This window comes from Conger conger, chromosome 16 (assembly GCF_963514075.1).
Source record: "Conger conger chromosome 16, fConCon1.1, whole genome shotgun sequence".
NCBI lineage: Eukaryota > Metazoa > Chordata > Actinopteri > Anguilliformes > Congridae > Conger > Conger conger.
In genome coordinates, this window is record NC_083775.1 from 3,852,541 (window position 1) to 3,879,333 (window position 26,793).

The following is a 26,793-nucleotide window of genomic DNA, read 5'->3' on the forward strand; positions in this document are numbered from 1 at the left end:
GCTGTCTGAACTCGCACTTCAGCAAAATTGAGCTGCGTCGTCTGACTGGAATCTTGTTCAGCCACCTTCCGTAATAAAATATGAGCGAGTGCAGTGGAAGTTTAGTGTCGTGGACAAGAAAAAAAAAAAGAAAAAAGAGAGAGCATGAAAATGAAACCGAGGTGCGACAAAACATTATCCGTCAACTGAAATCTTCACATTTCCCTCAGTCCAGCTTCCTCATTGTTCGCCGCAAATCTTTCAGACCGTTTGCAAACACAGCGAACAGAATGCTAACAGAAAAAAATGTAATTGTTTGCAAACGTTCGCCTGTTTTCTGAACTTCAGGCACAAGTTATGAACTAGATAACGTTAGCGTTTCATCCGCAGATACTCTCATTCAGAAACACTGAAGGTAAAACAAGCGTGACAACTACATACACTACACTCACTACACGATCATGCTTCCGCAACGGTAGACATGTAGCAACTGCGACTCAGCGAGGCCGGCAGACCCAGCAAGGTTAAGATGGTATGGTCCAGTAGGGGTGTATGAAATAATTATAAAACAGGTAAGAAGGATATCTAAGCGTTTATACCATCTGTGCTGTTATTTTCACCTGCAATAGGGAGGAGGTAATCATTCATTATGTTTTTTTTTGGGGGGGGGGGACAAATTCACCTCTTCTAAATATTGAGGGGGCATGTCCCCCCTGTCCCCCCCTAAATCTACGCCCCTGATAACACTTATTCTCCATACACAATGACAAGGCAGACGTGAGCAGTGTAATCATTAATCATCAAACCAGGTATTTGCTATATAATGTCAGTATGTACATTCTCCTTGTAGGGTGTGTTGGGGAGGAGAAGGGATTAGAAACTGTGAGATGGTCTACGGGTTAGGGGCGGGGGGTGAGGTTATGGTGCATGAAAACCAGTTACCAGATATTAATTTGAGGGTCTTTAAGGGTTCTTACTTCTTCCCTTGGGCCAAGCTTCTTCCCAACCATGAACTCCCCAGTGGGGGGAGCAGTTCAGCACAGCCCCACCAGGTCTGTCAATGGGTTGGTGAGTATGGATGTTTACATCTCCAGTTTACTTAGCTATGTTCTGTTGTTCATTGTGTTACTTACGTTTCCTTTTGAGTGGCCGGACCGATCTGTTGGATAATTGTATCTCACCTGTGGGTAAGCAAAATGAGTAGCCATGCCACTCCTTCTACATTGCTTTAATATTGTATTTTCTTCATGGTCGTTTTGTCAATAATAATAATTAATATTAATTGCAACTCACCCATTGCTTACAATCTCAACAAAAGGTATTTATATTTAATTATACAAGGGATTGGTCCGGTCCATTTTCTCTTTTGGTCAATTCGCGTTCCAGCCGTGCCAATATCCATGATATACGCACAGCTAAATGGAATCTTCCTACATCTTTTAATATTAATCCACCTTTGTAAATCACCGTTGTCTACTTTGTAACCAAAATTAACCTAACGCTGTCATTATTTTGCCGCTAGTAGCCTAGCAATTAAAACAAAAATAGTGATTTTAAAGTGTCCTTTGACCTACTCTGGGATTTGGAAAGGAGTAAGAAAGGTACGAGATAAATAACTCAGGCAACATCCACAGATCGAAATACCAGCAAGACCACCAAACCTCGGCGAAGAAAATGATGACCCATAACGACTCTATGAGTTATTTCATTAACTGCACGTTATCTGACAGATAAACGTCTACAATAAAGACAAATTACTTGTGTGTCAATGTCGTCAGGTGTAACGTAAACTAGCAAGCTAGCTAGCTGACGTCAGTGCGGTGGGGATACATTATTGCAATAGCGTTGCTTAGCTAACGTTAGTGCAGTGGGGATTGCTAGTAAGTTACCTGAGGTTAATACCTTGCTTAGCTAGTGGAGTGGGGATACATTATTGCGAGCTAGCGCAATACCGTTAGCATTAGCATTAGCATTAACGTTAGCAACTGTCGTGGTTCCCCAAAGATGACAAGAGTTTGTCCAAATTCCCTCTATCTTATAATCAGGAGTCTGGCAGCAAAGTGCTGAATAATGGGCTTTTATTCCATGAGATATAATCAAGTTACAAAAGCCGTGGTGTCTGCAGAACAACCCAACGATCCACCCGGCACACTGTCATTATATATGCTTGTGAGGCCTCTGCGCCTCCTTTCTTCAAGGCGTGGTCTCGTCCCATCCTGGTGCGCCACAGTTGTTTACTTGCTTCTGATTGGTCTCTGGTCACTTCCCCTTCTGCTGTGATTGGCTTACACATTCTCATAGACTTATTAGGAAATACTTGTGGCTACATACTTGTGGCGCGACCTGACTTTTCATTACGTATTCATCTTTTGGCTAACCACTCCCCCTAATACTTTGAGCTTAAGAAAATATTGGTAGTTACAGTGCTCAGTGAGCATATATAAAAAATAATAGGCAAGGCAAGTTTATTTATATAGCATATTTCATACAGCAATGACAATTCAAAGTGCTTTAAAAGAGTAAATCAGAGTCATTCGGTGTTCACTCATAGATACTGCAGAACATGAACGTTTTTAGCCTAGTTTTGAGGCCTGTTTGAGTTCTACAGGGAGTTTATTTGAGATGCACGAGGCAGAATGACTAAAAGCTACCTCATTGTGTTTCGTTTTCACTCTTGGAGTGCTTAATACAGTGGTTCTCACACTTTTTTTGTCAGGCCCCCCATCGAAACTACAAAGATTTTCAGCCCCCCCCCCCCCCCCCATCATAATGCAACCCTCTTTCTATGAATGCTAATCTATAATATTGTAAAATGTTTGCACTTAACAATGTTGAATAATGGAAAACAAGGTAGTTAAAAATTTTATACAGAAAAACAACACTAAGAAAAACATTAATTTCATTTTTTCTTCCAGCTTTATATCTTTGTTTCAGTTTAGTAGTGAAAAAAAAACAGAAGTTAAACTTTTTAGAATAAAAAACCACAGTGACTGTGAATTGATACAGCGCACAAGCAGTTAACAAGCAGTCAGTCCTTGTTGCTGTCAGTGGCCTCATCTACTTGCCGTGCGAAGCATTTCTTTTATTTAGTCAATGAGCTGTTCTTCCAAGTCATTTGATTTGTCATGTCTACGTCTGGACTTGGCGTCATTGGATGGCGGAATAGCCTTTAATTTCACTGCACTTGCCTCATCGAGCATAGTTCACACCATATCTAATGCAGCGGGGAAGTATCAACGAACAAATCTTTTTTCAAACAAATATTTTTAAATGAATTAACTGAGCCGAGGCTTTTAATTTGGCTCTCTCCCCAAATGCTAAGATCAGCCCACCCCCTTAGCCAAAGACAGTGCTTTTACTGACTTGCAGTGTCCAATGGGTATCAGGACAGCATTCTGTGATTAAGCGAACGAAGAGCCGAAGAGCCATTGATTGAGTCAAAAGAGCCATTGGATGACTGAACAAACGAGTGAGCCAAAAGAGCCATTGAACGAACGAACGAACGAGCCATGCGCTGGTGTTGAACTGAAAGTACAACACAGTTGAGCCGTAGGGCGTAACGTTAATGCCGTCAGCAGACATTCTGTGGACCAGCTGGATAGTTATGATATCACAGATAATATTTTGCGAAATCATGTTGTCTTTTAATTTTCTGTAATATAGTCTGCTAGGCTATGCAATAAAAGTGATGAATGGTTTTGAAAAGACCACAACGTACATCGTGTCATTTCATTTTTGTAGGTAGTATATTGAAACATAGCTAGCTATGTATAGGCTGCAGTAATTTCAGGTGTTGTCTTAATTGCATTAAAGTTTAATTTTAGCTAATGTTACATTATATACAATTGTAATTGTAGCCTATGTAATTTTACTTTAACATCAATGTCGCATAGCATAACAATTTCTTAAGAAACCTGAAATGAAGCTTTGGAAGATGTTTATTAATGCTATTCAAAAAACATTTAATAATGCTATGCATAACTGATGTATTATTTTGGCTACTAAACAGATGGCTTTTGTGCAGTAGGCTATCATCCATACTGCAAAGCAAAATTAAACAGATGTTCAATGTATTGACCAGCTGCCCACATAGCAAGTGACGCCGGACCGGATCTGTGCCGGTACCAACTTACTTTGGGCCAGATCCAAGCGCTTACTGTCTGGGTGCAATCCAAAAAGTAAAAATATTGCGTTAGTTTTATTTTCCTCGGATTCATAGGCGATGCTACAACAGGGCAACAAGTCACGTCAACAAATGCTGTCTAAAAGAGGGGAAATGATTATGGTTATTTCACCAATAACACTTTGGTTGCGGTTTACACGTTATACTAAATTAATATTAAAAGGGGGAATGTTAAATCAATTCCGCAACTAGACTGGGTGATATAACGAGGGAGCCACATGCGGGCGGCTTGTTTACGTTGTGAACCAATACAGTTCAATGCTGCGAACGAACTGAGACTCATGCACGTACTTTCCGGAAGTACAAGTGAACGGACGAGTGAGCCGAACGAACAAATCTTTTGAACGGACGGAGCCAAAAGATCAGGCTCTCCTAAATGAACGAACGTTCCCATCACTAATTGTCTCTATTGGTCAGTTTACATTCCAGCCGTGATATACGCAGGGCTAAATGGAATGTTCACACATCTTTTAATATTACATATATTAAATTCCACATTACAACTGTGAATGTGTTTTACCCAGTCTTGTGCATTTTCCTCCACATTGCATTTTCTATTGCCAAAATGCTATTCTTAAAGCAAATATGCAGCACCTCAGTAAAACCAGCAGGCAATTAACTTGCCTCTAGTAAAAACTTTACATTGAAGTCAGATTTCAGAAATAACTTCATACTCATGGTTTTCTGCATAAGCCACTATTTAAGATAAAATTTGATCGTAACATTGTTATGAAAATGAGGCCCCAGGTTTCAAAACATTGCAGTTTCTACAGCCTAACAGTATTCTTCAGCTAGGTGTAAAATGGCCTCTGCAGGACCTCCTCACTCCTTTCGGAGCTCAATCTCCCAGTGCACAGAGAGCCATGGATCTTCTCCCATGCATCCAGCTCGGTCTTCCACAGACTGGCCCTCCCGCCGATGACCTTTGACCCATCGCTCTTGCACTGATTCGCCAGGTTTTTTATTTCTCTGCAGATGAAAAAGAGGTCCATGCCCATGCAGAAGAAATTGCTGGCGATGATCCACAAAAGGTAACATTTGCTTAGGGCAAGGGGAGTGCACTTAGCCAATTGCCCGATATTGGTGAGATTGCCCGCCATGTTGGGGACGTTTCGGGCAGCTTTGACTTCCTGAGTCACCACCTTGACTGTACCCGAGGCCACATCTTTGGCTCTGACCCCGAGGGTGGAAGCATCCACGATGCTATCTATAAGTTTAGTCAGGGTGTACGTAGTTTCAGTGAAAGTCACGACAGAAGTCACGACAGAAGCTGCAACAACTGGCACAACTGTAATGTCACTGGCCGCTTTCTCCAGACACTCCAGCATAGTCTCCACATCTTTAGAGTAGTCCTCAAAGGTTTTTTTGATCTTGTTGCCATGGCAAATGTTGACACAGAATTCGGTGATACATGTAACTATGCTGATTATGGCACCGGCGATCCCCAGCCATGAGCCGACATTCAGCAATAACACAACGGACACAACAGACACAACGGACAAAATGCCTCCCACTAAGCCCAGACCGCTGCCCAAAATGCAGAAGATGCTGGCCCTCATCTTTATCCTGTCCAGCTGCACAGCTTCTTCCTCCAGAGACTTCAGGAACTGCTGCATCCTGGAGCAGCGCTGGCTGAACAGGCCGATGAACTGCTGGGCTGATCCCCTGAACAGGTTGGTCATCCTGAAGTGCCGGTCTAATCTGAGGGGGAGAGGTTTCACTATGAGCCATTATTTCACTCAAAACTTCCTCCTCCCACTCACGACTACTGTCTCTTCTGGCTCCACAGTGGTGGAATGAACTCCGAGTGGAGGTCAGAACAGCAGAAACTGCTGTTGTTATTATTTAGTTATGAATATAATCCATTAATCAAATAGGCCCTGGTCCTTATCTTTGTTGTACTGTTAGCAGTTGAAATTGTACTTCTCTCTAGGGTCTTTCAGCGCACTTATCCCTGGTTATGGGTATGCACTTTACACTTTGTTGTATGTCGCTCTGGATAAGAACGTCTGCCAAATGCTATTAATGTAATGTAACTGTAAGTCGCTTTGGATAAGAGTATCAGCTAAATTACACATTACTATTATTATTATTATTATTATTATTACTATTATTATGATTACCCTATTTCTATAAACATTCTGTTGAATTAAAGGTGAAAATTCATGCGCTTTCTTTCATTATTCAACAAATCAACAAATTTGCTGTGACTGCTCCACGTCTTCAGCCAGTATTTTCTGTGAAAATCATACAGCCTGACTTCTAATTTATCACGAGGCTATGGATCTGTGCCAGGGTGCTTGGAGTTAATAGACTTTGCCATAAGGAAAAGTATAAATGCAAACAGTTACACTTGAACACACTACATTAGGAACAAGCCATTATCAAAGCAAACAAATCACCTGTGATAACTGCACCAATATCACACACAATGAATTTACTGTAAAATGTCTCTGTCGACATTAAACCTCAGTAAGGATCAGGATGTACTTACCTGATGCTCGTCAGGTCAGTCAAATGGTCAAACATGTTCTGAATGGCTTCGTTGGTCAAATTGGGGCATAAGTCATTCTCAGAGGACTTCTCTGCCCTTGGAAGAATGAGAAAAATCCGGCAATGAATTTAAACATGTTTGGTGAGTATAATGGATTCAAAAGATAATGGTTGATTTGAGAAGTATTATGTACACTCAGTGAGCACTTTATTAGGTATTTATTAGACTTATATTTTAGACTTCTCCTGCTGTAGCCTATCCATTTAAGAGTTATGATGCATTGCATGTTCAGAGATGCTCTTCTGCATACCACTGTTGTATTGTGTGGTAATTTGTGCTACTGTCACCTTCGACCAGTCTGGACATTCTCCTCTGACGTCTCTCATTAACAAGGCGTTTCTGTCTGCAGAACTTGAGACGGGTGCGTGGGGGTTAGACCCAAAATGCACGACTCAGAAACAATAGTTAAATAAAGTCCCGTTAGGGCTTTATTCGGGACGAGTCCCAGGAGCGTAGTAAACACAAGCAAAGTCCATACACGAAGATCCAGCCAAACAAATATAAAACAAACAAAAAGCACGGTGCCGAGGGAAGAGGCAATCTCGTAGTCGGCAGACGTGCAGGGAGGTCCGGTAGCAGGAGAGCTGTCAGCGGGGCAGATGAACAGGCGGACGGCAGGCAGAGGCGTAGTCGTGGGCGAAGCGGGAGTCGAAACCATGAAACAATCAGCGCGGCAAAAGTACAAAAACGGTAGGCGAGGACGTAGTCAAAAAACAAACGATGGTCACAAAACAGAAATCAATAAACTATGGTCGGTAAACAGGCTTGGATCGTAACGTGTAATCAAAACAGTAAATGCTCAAGCGTTGCGTGGAAAACAGAGGCAGACAATTTCGCAGTGAACAGTTGCGCGACTGGGCTATAAATGCAGGTGTAGACAGGTGTAGACAATTAGTTAGAGCGTAGCAAGGAAATGGAAAACAGGTGCGATGGATGACAAGTTTAACAAGGAGATTAGTAATCGTTAGTAATAAACCTATCCTGCCCTAGCATTAGTACATTAGTAAATGACATGCACGAGAAACGTAAGGTAACATGAACACATGATTAGTTTGTTAGTCTCTACCCAATCCTGATCTAGCGTTAGTAGTTATAGTAAATAGACAAATAGAAACAATTAGGAAGTGAATGACAGAAGGAGAGAGAGAGAAAAGGCGGAACGCAAGGTTTGCGGAAAAACATGTAAAAGTGTATGCATAAACCGTGACCAGTAAACGTAACAATAAACATAAATCAAAACATGACACAACGCGACACTAAGACGATAACCACTAAACATAACCAGGAATAATATCGTACGAAAACATAACTAGACATGACAAGAAAATAAATCGTAACGAGACATAACTAAACATGACAAGAAAATAAATCGTAACGAAACATAACTAAACAACATGACGAACCTAGACAACATAATACATGATAAGACACTACGTGACTAAGACGACATAAATAAACATAAAACATGGCGAGACAGACCTGAAACGTGACAGAACTGCTGCTCCTTAGATTTTATTTCATTCATTTTGCAAACTCTAGAGACTACTGTACATGAAAATCCCAGGTCTGTATATATTAAGAGATATATACATATATATACATATATACATAATCACACATGCGGAAACACGGAGGAAAGGCTTCAACTAGTGAATTTATTTGGGGAAATATTTCTGCTTACCTGTAATTAATTCCAAGAAATGATATACTTCCTGAACTGGAAAAAAAGACAAAATATCAGCTGTGAAACCTGCTAATCTGCACTCTACAAATGCAAAAGGGCCGTGCCATGTCAGCTCCATGAGGTTTAAATAATCAAATATATAACATTTTAATGACGTTGTGAAGTGGCTAGGTAAAAGTGGATGGTATCAATGATCTGCTGGGGAATCAAGGAGTATGTTGACATGATTGAAACATTAAAAATACCTTTTCTGGAGCTTCTCACACAACTCCCGGGAAACCTTCAAGTATTTGTCCAGCTGGAAAGCCAGCTGGTCCATGTTCACCAGGCTGGGCCGAAATAATTTGCCGGCGTCTCTCTTGAAATGGAGCAAAAGTGGACAGGCTCCCCTGGCGGCGGTGATGACTGAACGAACGGCATCAGCGCTCACCCCCTCGGGGAGCTGGCACACCGGATTCTCCTCCTCGAAGACGGAGAGCGACGTGACTGCCAGCATCTCCACAGCCTGCAGGAACAGGGTCAGCTTCTCAAGCCCCTTCAAGGTGTCTTGGACCAGGCATTCCAGCTCCTTCTCCAGCTCCTGGGCCCTGCTCTCCGCGGTTACCTGGGTCACCTTGCTCCACATAAACTCCCCGAAGGCCTTCTTGTCCTCTGAATTTCGGAAGTGGTCAGTTGTGAGGTTGATCATCTCCGCTCTGTCCATGATGTCTTGCATCCTCTTCAGCTCAGACTCTCTCTGTAGGAGCCATTGTGAGTGTATGATGCAGAACTCCTGCACCATGTGAATACAGCTCATGGTGTCTGAAATGTAGCCAGCAGCCAGCTGATCCAGTTCCTCCCTGCAAGGCAATAAGAACTTACATTGTTGATTCACATCAACACTCTTTCAGCCATATTGGCCAGTTCCCCTACCTCCAATCAGTGTGTCGGAGAGCACTATTTCAACTTTAGGCTGTATTTAAATAATTATTTGGTGTAATGATTCAATTTGTGTGCTTGTATTCAGCTGTACTTTAGTTGACCGAAAAGTAATTCTAGCCGCAGAGCCACTGAGCCGGTGAACTAGTCTGTGAACGAAGAGCCGAAGGGCCATTGATTGAGTGAGTCAAAAGAGCCATTGAATGACTGAACGAATGAGTGAGCCGAAAGAGCCATTGAATGACTGAACGAATGAGTGAGCCAAAAGAGCCACTGAACGAATGAACGAACAAGCCATGAGCTGGTGTTCAACTGAAAGTACAACACAGTTGAGCCGTAGGGCGTAACGTTAATGCCGTCAGCAGAGGTAAGCAAGCATGCCCGTAAGCATGCCCGTAAGAGGAAAAATATGTGGTTCAGAGATAATGAGCAGCCATACTTGTCAGAAGAGGAGTCTGAAGTCGGGGGACTTAGATTTAGAGTACTAAGGAGCAAGGTTAAAGTTCTGACTGAGGCCAAGCATAGAATGAGTTCCAGCATAACCTTGGAGGAGATTCAACATGCTGAGCGAGCAGTCAGGGAAAACCCCAACCCTACAGGGGAGGAGCACCATGCCTGGCTAAAGCAAAAAGATAAGGAAAACGGAAGGGATGTAAATACCGAAAGAATATTAAGAGGCTTTAAGGGCCTTCCTGATTATAATCTGATAATTTATTGGATAGATTCAAAGGACTGACTGTAGAAGAGTTGGGGGATGATTTACACTCAGCTATTGGCTGGATGTCCTTTGTAGATCCCTTAAGGCGCCGCGGAGAGGGGCACCTGAAGAGTGTGTTGAGATGGTTGAGGGCACTAACTTCTGGCTTGTATGAAGTTTGGAGAGAGTCCAAGGAGAGATTATGACAGGGAGACAAATACCAGTGATGAATAGGTTCATTGAAAAATTACATAAGAGCTAGTGTTTTTCCACTCGTATATTGAGATGGTGGAAACTCCCAACCGGAGGGGCACATGAGATAAAGTATTGGGGAAATTTCCTTTGAGGTATGAGAAAATGACAGTGAGACAAACAGAAGTAATGAATATGGTCATTCAAAAAGTTGCATAAGAGATAAATGTCTTCCTACTCGGAATATTGGGGACATTTCTTATTTAAAAAAAAGGTACACTTTTATGCAAGCTAAGGATATATAAGGAGTGAGCTTTAAGACGTTAAAAAGCAGAGAAAAAATAAGAAGAAAGAAGGAGAGAAGAAAAAACCCTCTTAGAATTTCGCTGTTGAAGATATCTATGGGCTGTTGAAGAGAGAGCAACGCAGGACAGCTGTAGTCAAGCTGGAGTGGCGCGCTCCCTCTGCGCGCCACTCCAGGATCTGGATATGTACGCGGTGTGGACTTAGCCCAAGAGTTGTGGCAACAGGACTGATGTCGAAAGAGCAGCGCAGAACAACTATAATCAAGCTTGAGTGGTAATTATAATCTATATTACTTGTAGAAGTAGAAAAAGTAATACATAGAAGTAATACATGATAAGTTTCCTTTTATTTTTATGTCTTTTATTTCTCATTAAGGTACTATATAAGGTAGAAAAATGTTTTTTGAGGTTAGATAAATATAATATTCTAGGAATAGTATCTTTTAAACGTCCAGAAGGGGGAGCTATAGGATAAGGCTAAGGCCAAAGAGGATGGGTATTTGAGGGGTGTACCTTGACTTTTAAACATCATGGTGGAAAGGTAAATTAGAAAGAGCTAAAGGGGTATATGTAACTTGCATGTGATCAGCAAACTGAAAGATGATATTTACACTGTAATCTGTATAACTCTATTCTTTTGATTGATTATAATAAAGTATATCTTACTATAATCATATGTGATAAAGATTCTTTTAGAGGAATACATTGAATACAGGACATCGAATACCAGATTTGCATCACACCCTTCACTTCGAGACTGGGCTGGAAGTTCAGTAGAATTTACCAGGGCTCCAGAACGTTCGGAGTACTTGAGTTCGTCCCCGAGACACCTCATGGTGAGCTACTGCTCGTGGGAACGTGAGGTCTGAGCTCGGCAAGGGGTCCGTGGCTCACAACAATTTCACAGAGAATATTTTGCTAAATCATGTTGTCTTTTAATTTTCTGTAACATAGTCTGCTAGGCTATGCAATAAAAGTGATGAATGGTTTTGAAAAGACCACAACGTACATCGTGTCATTTCATTTTTGTAGGTAGTATATTGAAACATAGCTAGCGATGTATAGGCTGCAATAATAGGCTATATTTCAGGTGTTATCTTAATTGCATTAAAGTTTAATTTCAGGTATTGTTACATTATATACAATTGTAATTGTAGCCTACGTAATTTAACTTTAACATTAATGTCGCATAGCTTACAATTTCTTAAGAAACCTGAAATGAAGCTTTGGAAGATGATATGTTAATGCTATTCAAAAAACCTGCTGATGTATTATTTTGGCTACTAAGCAGATGGCTTTTGTGCAGTAGGCTATCATCCATACTGCAAAGCAAAATTAAACAGATGTTCAATGTATTGACCAGCTGCCCACATAGCAAGTGACGCCAGACCAGATCTGTGCCGGTACCAACTTACTTCGGGCCAGATCCAATCGCTTACTGTCTGGGTGCAATCCAAAAAGTAAAAAAATGCCATCAAGTGGCATCAACAAAAGCTGTCTAAAAGAGGGGTAATGATTATGGTTATTTCACCAATTACACTTTGGTGGCAGTTTACACGTTATACTAAATTAATATTAAAAGGGGAATGAACAAATCTTTTGAACGAACGTAGCCAAATGATCCGGCTCTCCTAAATGAACGAACGTTCCCGTCACTAATTGTCTCTATTGGTCAGTTTGCATTCCAGCCATGCCAATATCCATAATATGCGCAGGGCTAAATGGAATATTCACAAATCTTTTAATATTACATATATTAAATTCCACATTACAAATGTGAATGTGTTTTACCCCATCTTGTGCATTTTCCTCCACATTGCATTTTCTATTGCCAAAATACTATTCTTAAAGCAAATATGCAGCACCTCAGTAAAATCAGCAGGCAATTAACTTCATTCATTCATTCATTCATTATCCTAACCCGCTTATCCTGAACATCGTCACAGGGGGGCTGGAGCCTATCCCAGCATACATTGGGCGAAAGGCAGGAATACACCCTGGATAGGTCGCCAGTCCATTGCAGGGCACACACACCATTCACTCACACACTCATACCTATGGGCAATTTAGACTCTCCAATCAGCCTAACCTGCATGTCTTTGGACTGTGAGTACGCCTCTGTAGGACCTCCTCACTCCTTTCGAAGCTCGATCTCCCGATGCACAGAGAGCCATGGATCTTCTCCAAAGCATCCAGCTCGGTCTTCCACAGACTGGCCCTCCTGCGGATGACCTTTGACACATCGCTCTTGCACGAATTCTTTATTTCTTTGTAGATGAAATAGAGGTCCATGCCCATGCAGAAGAGATTGCTGCCGATGATCCACACAAGGTCACATGTGCTTCGTGCGGAGGGAGTGCCCTTAGCCAACTGCCTGATATCGGTGAGATTGGCCACCATGTTGGTGATGTTTCGGGCAGCTTTGACCTCCTGAGTCACTACCTTGACTGTACTCGAGGCCACCTCTTCGGTTCCGACCATGAGGGTGGAAGCATCCGCGATGGCATCTATAAGTTTAGTCAGGGTATACGTAGTTTTGGTGGCCTTCATAATAGAAGCTGCAACATCCAGCACATCTGGCACCATGTAGCGTGTAATGCTACTGGCCACTTTCTCCTTCACAATAGAAGCTGCAACATCCAGCACATCTGGCACCATGTAGAGTGTAATGCTACTGGCCGCTTTCTCCAGACACTCCAGCATAGGTGTCACTTCTTCAGAGTAATGCGTGAAGATTTCATTGATCTTCTTCCCATGGCAAATGTTGACAGCGAATTCGGTGATACATGTAGCTATGCTGAATATGGCAACGAAGATCCCCAGCCCTGCGCCGAATTTCAGGAATAACGCAATGGACGAAATGCCTCCCATGAAGCCCAGAACACTACACACAATGCAGGAGATGCTGGCCCTCATCTTTATCCTGTCCAGCTGCACAGCTTCTTCCTCCAGAGACTTCAGGAACTGCTGCATCCTGGAGCAGTGCTGGCTGAACAGGTCGATGAACGGCTGGGCTGATCCCCTGAACAGGTAGGTCATCTTGAAGTGCCGGTCTAATCTGAGGGGGAGAGGTTTCACTATGAGCCAGGGCTCCAAAACGTTTTACTTTACACAACAGATCTCTGGGTCATTTCTCCCTCACTCCCTTCTTGTGAGCAAGAGGGCTTCCATTTGTATTACATTTATTAGCATCATATAATAAAAATAAGTTCACAATCTTTAATTACATAGAATGCAGTCTGTAAGTACTTGGACAGTGACAAAGACGACCATCAAGAGAAGACTTTGTCAACATAATGTCAGAGAGCTCACCACAAGATCTCAGAAATAGAATGGCCACATTAGTCTGCAAAAACATACATTAAAAAACCTGTAGAGACAAATAAGACTGGGGAGAAAAAAGGAACAGCTCATGATCCATACCAGACCACCTCATCTGTCAAATATGGTGGAGGTGTTATAGCTTGGGCACTGGAACTGCTGTGGCAGTCATACATGCCCAGCAGTGCGAGCAGCCTCCCTCTCCTCTGTCCTCATTCTTCTAGATCTCTCTGCTGCCTTTGAGACTGTGGATCTCTCCATCCCCCTGTCCTCCCTGTCAGCAACAGGGATCTGTGGCACCACCCTGAACTGGAACTCTCTGGTCGCTCCTTCCAGTTTGTCTGGGCTGGTATAGTATCGACACCTCGGCCCCTTGCCACAGGAGTTCCCCAGGACCGGGTCCTAGGCTAGCTTCTTTTCTCCTTTTACACTAGATCCCTTGGCCCTGTTATTACTGCTCATGGTCTCTCTACCACTGCTACGCTGATGATACCCAACTCTTCTTCTCATTCCCACCATCTGACACACAGGTTTCAGCCCGCATCTCTGCTTGCCTGAGTGACATCCAGAGCTGGATGGACAACCACCATCTAAATCTCAACCCAGGTAAGACTGAAATTATCTTCATTCCTGCTCTAACCTTTCCCCATCTGGATCTCTCCATTTCCCTAAGGGACACCTCAGTGACGCCATCACCCTGAGCAAGGAACCTCAGTGTGGTGATGGACAGCAGACCCGCCTGGACTCTCTTGACCCGCCTGGACTACTGCAACTCAGTGCCTGTCAGACCTCTTTGTTTGGGCACCACAGTGCCTCCCCCTCTCAAAACTTCCTCCTCCCACTCACAACTACTGTCTCTTCTGGCTCCACAGTGGTGGAATGAACTCCGAGGTCAGAACAGCAGAATCTTTTACCACCTTCAAGCGCAGACTGAAGACGCACCTCTTAAAGCTGCACCTCTCCCCTGCCCCTCCCTAGCTCCCTGTAAACCTTAACTGCTGTTGATTTCTTTACTTGTGTTAGTATGATACCTTTGCTAGTTTTGTTTGACTAGGTAAGCTGTTTATTGTTCAAATATTTGCGTGGTGCGGTGTATACATTTTTTATTTATTATTTAGTTATAAATATAATCCATTTATCAAATAGGCCCTAGACCTTATCTTTGTTGTACTGTTAGCAGTTGAAATTGTACTTCCCTCTGGGGTCTTTCAGCGCACTTATCCCTGTTTATGGGTATGCACTTAGTACTTTGTTGTATGTCGCTCTGGATAAGAACGTCTGCCAAATGCTATTAATGTAATGTAACTGTAAGTCACTTTAGATAAAAGCATCAGCTAAATTACACATTACTATTATTATTATTATTAATATTAAAATTATTATTATTATTATTATATTATTACTCTATTTCTAGAAACATTCTGTTAAATTAAAGGTGAAAACTCATGCGCTTTCTTTCATTTTTCTGTGATGTTCACCAAATTTGCTGTGACTGCTCCACTTCTTCAGCCATTATTTTCTGTGAAAAACACACAGCCTGACTTATAATTAATCATGAGGCTATGGATCTGTGCCAGGGTGGTTGGAGTAAATAGACTTTGCCATTAGGAAAAGTATAAATGCAAACAGTTACACTTGAACACACTACATCAGGAACAAGCCGTTATCAAAGCAAACAAATCACCTGTGATAACTGCACCTGAATCACACACAATGAATTTACTGTAAAATGTCTCTGTCGACATTAAACCTCAGTATGGATCAGGATGTACTTACCTTATGCGCCTCAGGTCAGTCAAATGGTCAAACATGTTCTGAATGACTTCGTTGGTCAAATTGGGGCATAGTTCATTCTCAGAGGCATTCTCTGCCCTTGGAAGAATGAGAAAAATCCTGCAATGAATATAAACATGTTTGGTGAGTATAATGGATTAAAAAGATAATGTTTGATTGGAGAACTATTATGTCCACTCAGTGAGCACTTTATTAGGTATTTATTAGACTTATTTTTTTAGACTTCTACTGCTGTAGCCTATCCATTTAGAGTTATGATGCATTGCATGTTCAGAGATGCTCTTCTGCATACCACTATTGTATTGTGTGGTAATTTGCGCTACTGTCACCTCCCTGTCAGCTTTGACCAGTCTGGACATTCTCCTCTGACGTCTCTCATTAACAAGGCGTTTCTGTCTGCAGAACTGCTGCTCATTTTTCTTTCATTCTTTGAACTCTAGAGACTAGTGTACATGAAAATCCCAGGTCTGTATACATTAAGAGATGCAAAAAATATATGTAATCACACAGGCAGAAACACTGAGGAAAGGCTTCAACTAGTGAATTTATTTGGGGAAATATTTCTGCTTACCTGTAATTAATTCCAAGAAATGATATACTTCCTGAACTGGAAAAAAATACAAAATATCAGCTGTGAAACCTGCTAATCTGCACTCTACAAATGCCAAAGGGCCATGCCATGTCAGCTCCATGAGGTTTAAATAATCAAATATATAACATTTTAATGACGTTGTGAAGTGGCTAGGTAAAAGTAGAAGGTATCTGCTGGGGAATCAAGGAGTATGTTGATATGGATTGAAACATTAAAAATACCTTATCTTGAGCTTCTCACACAGCTCCTGGGAAACCCTCAAGTATTTGTCCAGCTGGAAAGCCAGTTGGTCCACGTTCACCAGGCTGGTCTGAAAGAATTCTCCGTCGTCTTTCTTGAAATGGATCAAAAGCGGACAGGCTCGCCTGGCGGCGGTGATGACTGAACGAACGGCATCAGCGCTCACCCCCTCGGGGAGCTGGCACACTGGATTCTCCTCCTCGAAGACGGAGAGCGACGTGACCGCCAGCATCTCCACAGCCTCCAGGAACAGGGTCAGTTTCTCAAGCCCCTTCAAGGTGTCTTGGAGCAGGCATCCCAGCTCCTCCTCCAGCTTCTGGGCCCTTTTCCCCGCGGTTACCTGGGTCACCTTGCTCCACATAAACTCCCCGAAGGCCTTCTTCTTGTCCTCTGAATTTTGGAAGTGGTCAGTTGTGAGTTTGATCTTCTCCACTCTGTCCATGATGTCTCGCATCCTCTTCAGCTCAGACTCTCTCTGTAGGAGCCATTGTGAGTGTATGATGCAGAACTCCTGCACCCTGTGAATACAACTCATGGTCTCTGAAATGTAGAGAGCAGCCAGCTGATCCAGTTCCTCCCTGCAAGGCAATAAGAACTTACATTGTTGATTAACATCAACACTCTTTCAGTCATATTGGCCAGTTCCCCTACCTCCAGCCACTGTGTCGGAGAGCACTACTTCAACTTAATTATTTGGTGTAATGATTCAATTTGTGTCATTGTATTCATCTGTACTTTAGTGCAGACACGTGAAGCTGCCTGAGAATTCCATTATTTTATTATTTCCAATGAAGTTTCCTTTTTAGAAGCATATTTACATTCATATTTATCCCAGATCTGGTACATACCCATTTCATTGTCAAACACAAAAGGAAGACACTGTATGAGTTAATGGGGAATATTGGACACCTTTACTTATCTCACCGTGTAAGGTCCATGATCATTGTCTGGAGCTCTTGTCCAGCGCTGTCGAAATTCGAACTTCAGCAAAGTTGAGCAGCCTCGTCTGACTGGAATCTTGTTCTGCCACAGTGCAGCGCAAGTTCAAGTTTATTATCATTAACAAGAAACAGAGAATGAAAATGAAACCTAGGTGCGACAAAACATGATCCGTTAACCGAAATAACATGAAACTAGTTGCAAAAACACAAAAACATTCAATGTCACATTCAATTTACATTTTTACATTTACATTTTAGTCATTTGGCAGACGCTTTTAATCCAAAGCGATTTACAAGTGCAATTGAAGACCATGACCAACATTTTCCTATTGGGTAGTGCTATCTATTATTTTATGCCACACAACATTTTCTTCTATGCTGTAGGCTACATACAATATATTATTTCATAAAATATATAATAGGAAGAGTTTCATCGACTGCACACAAATCTGAGATGAACTTACTTCTCCGACGGCTCTCTCGGCAACAACACGGCTCTGTTAGCAGGTTTGGTCTTTTGCGCAACTTCAACTGAAACCCAAGTCAGGTAATTTCCTGCTAATCTGTTCATCCACATCTCTGCTAACCGCCCACTCGCAGTTGTGGTTTCTCATGCAGTAGCTGACATCCTGTTGAAACAGAAGACAGCACAGCAGCAAGCAAGATGTTTTTTTGGGGCAAATAGTGGAATGTTCTTGACTGGCCAAGTCAATCACCTAATCTCAACCCAATTGAGCATGCATTTCACTTGCTGAAGACCAGACTGGAGGCAGATAGACCCCAAAACCAGCAGGAGCTGAAGAGGGCTGCAGTGCAGGCCTGGCAGAGCATCACCAGGGAAGATACCAGCACCTGGTGATGTCTGGGTCATAGACTTCAGGCAGTCATTGATTGCAAAGGATTTGCAACAAAATATTGAATATGATTTCTTTATTTAATCTTATGCTAGTTGGTCCAATTACTTTTGAACTACGGAGATCAAAATTTTGGTTCTTGTCAGCTGCTGTAACCAGATGTTTGACGACTCCCTGACACCAGTGTTGATACCCAGTGGTCCTTCACTTGTTACGGTAACAACAGTGACAACTGGCACTCCATCAAAGACTCAAACCTCACAATGTACAACATATTTAACCAAAACAAACTTACATTTTACATTTACATTTTTGTCATTTGGCAGACGCTTTGAATCCAAAGCGACTTACAAGTGCATAGGTTCTTCCACAAGATAAAGCATTACATCCATAACTAGTAAAATACACATGAAGTGTTGTTCTAAGCATACAGTCATCATAAATGCAATTGCTTTAGGTTTTTTTGACAAGAGGGATAGGGATATCAGAAAGGAGGGGCAGGGGAAATCAGGAGGGAGGACTAAGGTAGAGTTTGAAAAGGTGGGTTTTGAGTCTGCGTCGAAATAGAGGGAAGGGATTCTGCTGACAGTGGTTGGCAAGTCATTCCACCACTGAGGAACCAGAACGGAAAACAGGCGTGAACGTGCAGCTCGACCGCCAGGTGCACGTAGAGAGGGAACCGTAAGGCGACCAGAGCTGGCAGACCGGAGTGGTCTAGCTGGGGATTAGGGAGTGATCAGGGATTGTATGTAAGGTGGGGCAGTCCCCTTAGCAGCCTGAAATGCCAACACTAGGGCCTTGAAACGGATGCGTGCGGCAATGGGAAGCCAGTGGAGGCCAATGAGAAGCGGGGTGACATGAGCCGACCTGGGCTGACTGGTGATCAGGCGGGCTGCAGCATTCTGGACCAGCTGGAGGGGCTTGATGGCACATGCTGGGAGACCGGCTAGGAGGGAGACTACATTCTTAACAGTCTAAAATTAAATACAGAAATTTACGTTCCAGTACACAATATATTTTTCTGAAAGACAGGCAAATAATTTCATACTTATTACATTACATTGGACTTTATTTTCTGACTTGAGTGGATATGACAGGCACTGTAAATATGTTGGCAGAAACATTCATGAGAAAAAACATTTATAGGAATATATTGCATATGATTTTATTAAAGAATACACTTGAAGATTTTTCCAAGAAAAGAGATTAAATGGTTTAATTATTATATTTTTATCTTTTTGTTGAGAAATAGTACAAGTTAGCACATTTACATACATTAAATTGCCACATTGCAAATGTGAATGTTTTACCCCATCTTGTGCATTTTCCTCCACATTGTATTTTCCATTGCACTTTTCACGTCTAAAATTGAATACCAATTGCCAAAATGCTATTATTATTATTATTATTATTTTAATGAATTGATTTTGGATGTTTCCATTTTTCTCCCAATTTGGTAGCCAACTGTACCCTTTCTAATCCAAATAGTGTCTAATCCAAATAGATCTGCTAACCCTGACAATTCCCTCCCTCTGGAACAGCGAGCCAATTATGCCGCTCCATGAGAGCAGGACCGGGAATCGAACCCCGGTCCTCAGTGTGCAACTGCAACAATCTGCAACTGCAAGTCCTTAAAGCTATTCTTGAAGCAAATATGCAGCTCAGTAAAACCAGCAGGAAATGAACTTGCCTGTAGTATAAACTTTACAGAGAGATAAATTCAGATCTACATTTCATGAATAAATACTTACTCATGATTTTCTGCATAAGCCACTATTTAAGATAAAATTTGATCGTAAGATTCTTATAAAAATGAGGCCCCAGGTTTCACAAGATTGAGTATAGGGTTTAGAACACTGCAGTTGTTACTAAGGTGCTCTTCAGCTTGAGGTAAAATGCAAGGCTGTGCACAGACATTTTGGGGGGCAGGGGCTCAAGCAAAAAATAGGGCACTCACCCCACCGACGCGCACTATTCCCACCCCAATGTTGCCACACCACCGCCATCCATTATCACACACTATGCTCATAACATGGGACCTGTTTAAACTGTACTGATCAATCCATTCCATAATCACACACTAGGTTCATAACATGGGACCTGTTTAAATTTCACTGAAACGCATTATTCCATGAAGAAACCACAGATTTGATGTAGACCTACTCTGATATGCTTGATACATGAGCCCCCTGAATTTTGTGGTTTCAAAACTTTTTCTGTTTTCATGTTCTGTATCATTCTGTTACTCTGCATATATTTTATAAATGAGACGGTAAAACTACTGAACAACAATTAGATATTAGTAACGTTTTTGAACATCACACTAAGAGGAAACGAAACCACAGTATTATATTCAAAAGCACGCGTGCGCACACACACACACACACACACACACATTTTTATATGTATGCATATGGCTGAAAAACTGATCCAGTGTCAGGGAGGGGAGAAGTATTTTGCCTTTCACTGGACACAGATGTATTTGCCTTATCTAGCAGTGTTTATGCTGCTTCTTATTTCCCAATCAAAATTGATTGATTGAAACTTTTATTTTAACAGGGAAAACACACTGTGACATGCCCAAACAATAATATAGTAGTTTTTTTCATTGCAATACTATTCTGGTCCAGAAGAGCAATGCACAAGACAAAGCTAAAAATCTATTGCTCATACAAATCAAATACAAGTTTTACGACTAAATGTAAAGTTCTACACATGGGAAATAAAAATATAAGGCAGGATTACTTTACGGGGGGCACAGCTGAGCCTTCAGTTGCAGCGCACATTGTCGGTGCGGGGTCGCTTGCAAAGAAGAAGAAATAGGTTTGGTTAAAATCGCTCTTCTGAGACCTAGTTCTGCGACCACGATCAGGAGAGCCAGGAATACTGCAGACACGAGGCCCACGGCCACTCTGGCGCCTTGCCGCTGCTTCTCTTGTTGTTTGGCCTTGGTCAGGGCCCCCAGCTCTCTCTGCTGTTTGTGGATCATGTCTCACTTGTCTCCTGGAACAGTGAAAAGAAGTGAAAGCACATAACCCCACCTAATGAACAGGTTTTAGCTGTCTCCACCTGTCACCCCCCGCTATCTTCCATCCCTTGTGGAGGGGCGTCTCCTGGCAAGGTCATAGCCCTCCCTGCCATTAACTCAAAAGCGGTGACTTGTGTCACTTTATTGGGCAATTTTTCACGTTCTACAAGCTGCCACCTTCCAGGCGTCTCTGAGACAAGGAAAGCCCTGAGTCACTCCCACATATCAAACATACTTCTCATGCGCAGTAATGCAGTTGACTTTACAATGTTACCGGCCTTGTCTTTTAGTTGCAAAACAAGACTACGCGGGGGAGTGTTATCAGTGTGTTATCAGCGGGTGCTCGCTTCCTTTTAACACAATTTCTAATAAAATCCACAAAGGTTCGTGCCCCGCTGATTGTGTGGCAGATGCGTGCCACATCAGAAAAGCACGCATATACCTGTCTGCATGCTGCAAAAGACAGACAAGGCAAAATATAACATAAGTATCTTCACATTTCCATGTATGCATTATACCCATGCATCTTATTATGAACGTGTATTTCTTGGTTGTTTTACTTTCACGACATCTACACTCTCATTTGGTGAGTGAGCATACAATTTAAACACATTCAACAACAATCAAAATAAATCTACTCACAACAGGTATTACACATACAGAGCTTCTAGGTGATGGTTGGTAACAATTTGTTGGTACACACTGAAGGCAGGAGGCATACATTGTTCTAATAATACAGAAAATACAGACAGTATTATACAGAAGACAGTACTATTCACACCTGGTTAAACATTTGCAATGAAAGTAGCGACACTACGTGCCAGTTTTTAAATTATTGTTCTGTGTTTTGTGATCGGCATTGCAGAAGACCACCAAACATCGGCGAAGAAAATTATGACCCATAACGAATCTATGAGTTATTTAATTAACTGCACGTTATCTGACAGTGCCCAGATAAACATCTACAACAAAGACAAATTGTGTCAGTGTCGTCAGGGGTAACGTAAACTAGCAAGCTAGCTAGCTAACGTTAGTGCAGTGGGGGTACATTATTGCAATAGCGTTGCTAAGCTAACGTTAGTGCAGTGGGGATTGCTAGTAAGTTACCTAAGGTTAATACCTTGCTTAGCTAGTGGAGTGGGGATACATTATTGCGAGCTAACGTTAGCAATACCGTTGCTTAGCAACCGTCGTGGTTCCCCAAAGATGACAACCACCGCCCCCCTCACTGTGCCCTTCCCCCCCCTCTAGGCCCATCCCTTCGTTTTCCACTTTCTCCCCCCTTACAGACTCTGATGTTTCTCAACTCCTGCTCTCCCACCGCCCTACAACCTGTGCCCTTGACCCTATCCCCTCTTCTCTTCTCCAAACTATCACACCTGACATTCTCCCATTTGTCACCTCCCTTGTCAACTCCTCCCTGTCTTACGGCTGTTTTCCGGCATCCTCCAAGAGGGCCCACATCACTCCGCTGCTAAAAAAGCCTACTCTGGATCTCTCCACCATCCAGAACTACTGCCCGGTATATCTTCTTCCGAGCCGCTTCTACTCAACTTTCTTCTTTCTTTTCTAACAACAACCTGCTAGACCCCCATCAGTCTGGCTTCAGATCGGGCCACTCGACAGAGACTGCGCTCCTCTCCGTCAGTGAGTCACTCCATGCCGCACGAGCAGCCTCCCTCTCCTCTGTCCTCATTTTCTAGATCTCTCTGCTGCCTTCGACACTGTGGATCACTCCATCCTCCTGTCTGCCCTGTCAGCAACGGGCATCTGTGGCACAGCCCTGGACTGGATTGAGTCCTACCTCTCTGGTCGCTCCTTCCAGGTTGCCTGGGCTGGTTCGGTATCGACACCTCGGCCCCTCGCCACAGGAGTTCCCCAGGGCTCAGTCCTAGGCCCGCTTCTTTTTTCTCTTTACACTCGCTCCCTTGACCCTGTGATCACTGCACATGGGCTATCCTACCACTGCTACGCGGACGATACCCAACTCTTCGTCTCATTCCCGCCGTCTGATACGCAGGTTTCAGCCCGTATCTCTGCTTGCCTGAGGGACATCCAGAGCTGGATGGACAACCACCATCTAAAGCTCAACCCAGGCAAGACTGAAATGATATTCATCCCTGCTAATACCTCTCCTCATCTGGATCTCTCCATTTCCCTCGGGGATACCACACTCATGCCGTCACTCAGTGCAAGGAACCTCGGCGTGGTGATGGACAGCAGACTGTCCCTTTCCGATAACATTGCGGCAGTGATCTGGTCTTGCAGGTTCTTCCTATACAACATACGGAGAATCGGCCCCTTTCTCACCCCCTACTCGACCCAGCTCCTGGTCCAAGTGATGGTTCTGTCCCGCCTGGACTACTGCAATTCCCTCTTGGCTCCCAGCGTCCGCCATCAGACCCCTCCAACTTATCCAGAATGCAGCAGCTCGTCTGGTCTTCAGACCTTCCCAAATACTCACACGTCACCCCCCTGCTTACTTCCCTCCACTGGCTGCCTGTCATGGCTCGCATCAAATTCAAAACATTGGTGCTAGCCTTCCAAGCAGTTAAGGTGTCTTCCCCAGCTTATCTACAAAAAATCATCAGACCCTACACCCCTGCCAGACCTCTTCGTTCAGCCTCCACAGGCCGCTTGGCACCTCCCCCTCTCCGAACCTCCACCTCACGCTCACGACTACTGTCTGTTCTGGCTTCACAGTGGTGGAACGAACTCCCCGTTGAGGTCAGAACTGTAGAATCTCTCCCCACCTTCAAGGGCAAGCTGAAGACACACCTCTTCAAGCAGCACCTCTCCCCATCCCTCCCTACCTCCCTGTGAACCTTAATTGTTGTCTCTGTGACTTGCTTTGTGTATCGGTATTTTTAGTTGGCTGGGTAAGCAGGGTTTGGATAGTTAACTTTGGTCACTTTTGCTCTGTTGTTTATTTCTTTGTTAAAAAAAAAAAAAAAAAATGTATCTTTGTTGTACAGGTAGCAGTTGAAATTGTACTTCCCTCTAGGGTCTTTCAGCGAACTTACCCCTGGTTATGGGTATGCACTTTGTTGTACGTCACTCTGGATAAGAGCGTCTGCCAAATGCCAATAATGTAATAATGTAAATGACAAGAGTTAGTCCAAATTCCCTCTATCTTATAATCAGGAGTCTGGCAGCAAAGTGTTGAATAATGGGCTTTTATTCCATGAGATATAATCAAGTTACAAAAGCCGTGGTGTCTGCAGAACAACCCAACGATCCACCCGGCACACTGTCATTATATATGCTTGTGAGGCCTCTGCGCCTCCTTTCTTCAAGGCGTGGTCTCGTCCCATCCTGGTGCGCCACAGTTGTTTACTTGCTTCTGATTGGTCTCTGGTCACTTCCCCTTCTGCTGTGATTGGCTTACACATTCTCATAGACTTATTAGGAAATACTTGTGGCTACATACTTGTGGCGCGACCTGACTTTTCATTACGTATTCATCTTTTGGCTAACCACTCCCCCTAATACTTTGAGCTTAAGAAAATATTGGTAGTTACACTGCTCAGTGAGCATATATAAATAATAATAGGCAAGGCCAGTTTCTTTATATAGCATATTTCATACAGCAATGACAATTCAAAGTGCTTTACAAAGAGCATACAAATACAGAACAAAAAGAATAGATTTAAAAAAATAAAAGTGCCTATATAATACAATGAGAATAAAAATAAGAATAAAATAATAAAAATAAGATATAAAAAGTAAAAGAGTAAATCAGAGTGATTCAGTGTTCACTCATAGATACTGCAGAACATGAACGTATTTAGCCTAGTTTTGAATATATTTAGATTTCGGGCCTGTTTGAGTTCTACAGGGAGTTTATTCGAGATGCACGAGGCAGAATGACTAAAAGCTTCCTCATCGTGTTTTGTTTTCACTCTTGGAGTGCTTAATACAGTGGTTCTCACACTTTTTTTGTCAGGCCCCCCTTTGAAACTACAAAGATTGAGTGTCATCCGCATAGTTGTGGTCATCAATTGTCCTAATGGAAGCATGTAGAAATTGAATAAAAGATGGCCAAGGATTGATAATAGTTTCTGATATCCACGATATACCACAGGTTCTCGTTTCCATAACCAAATTTTTCGTTTGGCTCTCTGCCCAAACGCTGAGATCAGCCTGCCCCCTTAGCCACAGACAGTGCTTTTAGTGACTTGCATTGTCCAATGGGTATCAGGACAGCATTCTGTGATTAAGCCGATAGGCTTTCATAAATGCCAATCAAACAACCACAAATGAACGAGTGTACGTACCTACGTCAGCAAGCCGTGGAGCCATACTGGGGCCAGTGAATGAATGACCAAAAGGAGCGAAAGGACGGAAGAGCCACTGAGCCGGTGAACTAGTTTGTGATCAAAGAGCCGAAGAGCCATTGATTGAGTGAGTCAAAAGAGCCATTCAATGACTGAACGAATGAGTGAGCCAAAAGATCCATTGAATGACTGAACGAATGAGTGAGCCAAAAGATCCATTGAATTACTGAACGAACGAGTGAGCCAAAAGAGCCATTGAACGAATGAATGAATGAGCCATGAGCTGGTGTTGAACTGAAAGTACAGCGCAGTTGAGCCGTAGGGCGTAACGTTAATGCCGTCAGCAGACATTCTGTGGACCAGCTGAATAGTTATGATATCACAGAGAATATTTTGCTAAATCATGTTGTCTTTTAATTTTCTGTAATATAGTCTGCTAGGCTATGCAATAAAAGTGATGAACGGTTTTGAAAAGACCACAACGTACATCGTGTCATTTTATTTATGTAGGTAGTATATTGAAACATAGCTAGCTATGTATAGGCTGCAATAATAGGCTATATTTCAGGTGTTGTCTTAATTGCATTAAAGTTTAATTTCAGCTAATGTTACATTATATACAATTGTAAGTGTAGCCTATGTAATTTAAAATGTAACTTTAACTTTAACTTTAACATCAATGTCGCATAGCTTACAATTTCTTAAGAAACCTAAAATGAAGCTTTGGAAGATGTTTATTAATGCTATTCAAAAAACCTGCTGATGTATTATTTTGGGTACTAAGCAGATCATCCCTACTCCAAAGCATAATTAAACAGATGTTCAATGTATTGACCAGCTGCCCACATAGCATGTGTAGCCGGACCGGATTCCAGCCGTGCCAATATCCACGATATGCGCAGGGCTAAATGGAATGTTCACACATCTTTTAATATTACATATATTAAATTCCACATTACAAATGTGAAATACTTGTGCCTCTTCCTCCACATTGTATTTTCATTTGCTAAAATGCTATTCTTAAAGCAAATATGCAGCACCTCAGTAAAACCAGCAGGTAATTAACTCGCCTCTAGTAAAAACTTTACATCGAGATAAATTCATATTTACATCAAAGTCGGATTTCAGAAATAACGAATCACTTGTGGTTTTCTGCATAAGCCACTATTTAAGATACAATTTGATTGTAGGGTTGTTATAATAATGAGGCCCCAGGTTTCCAACAATGTAGTTG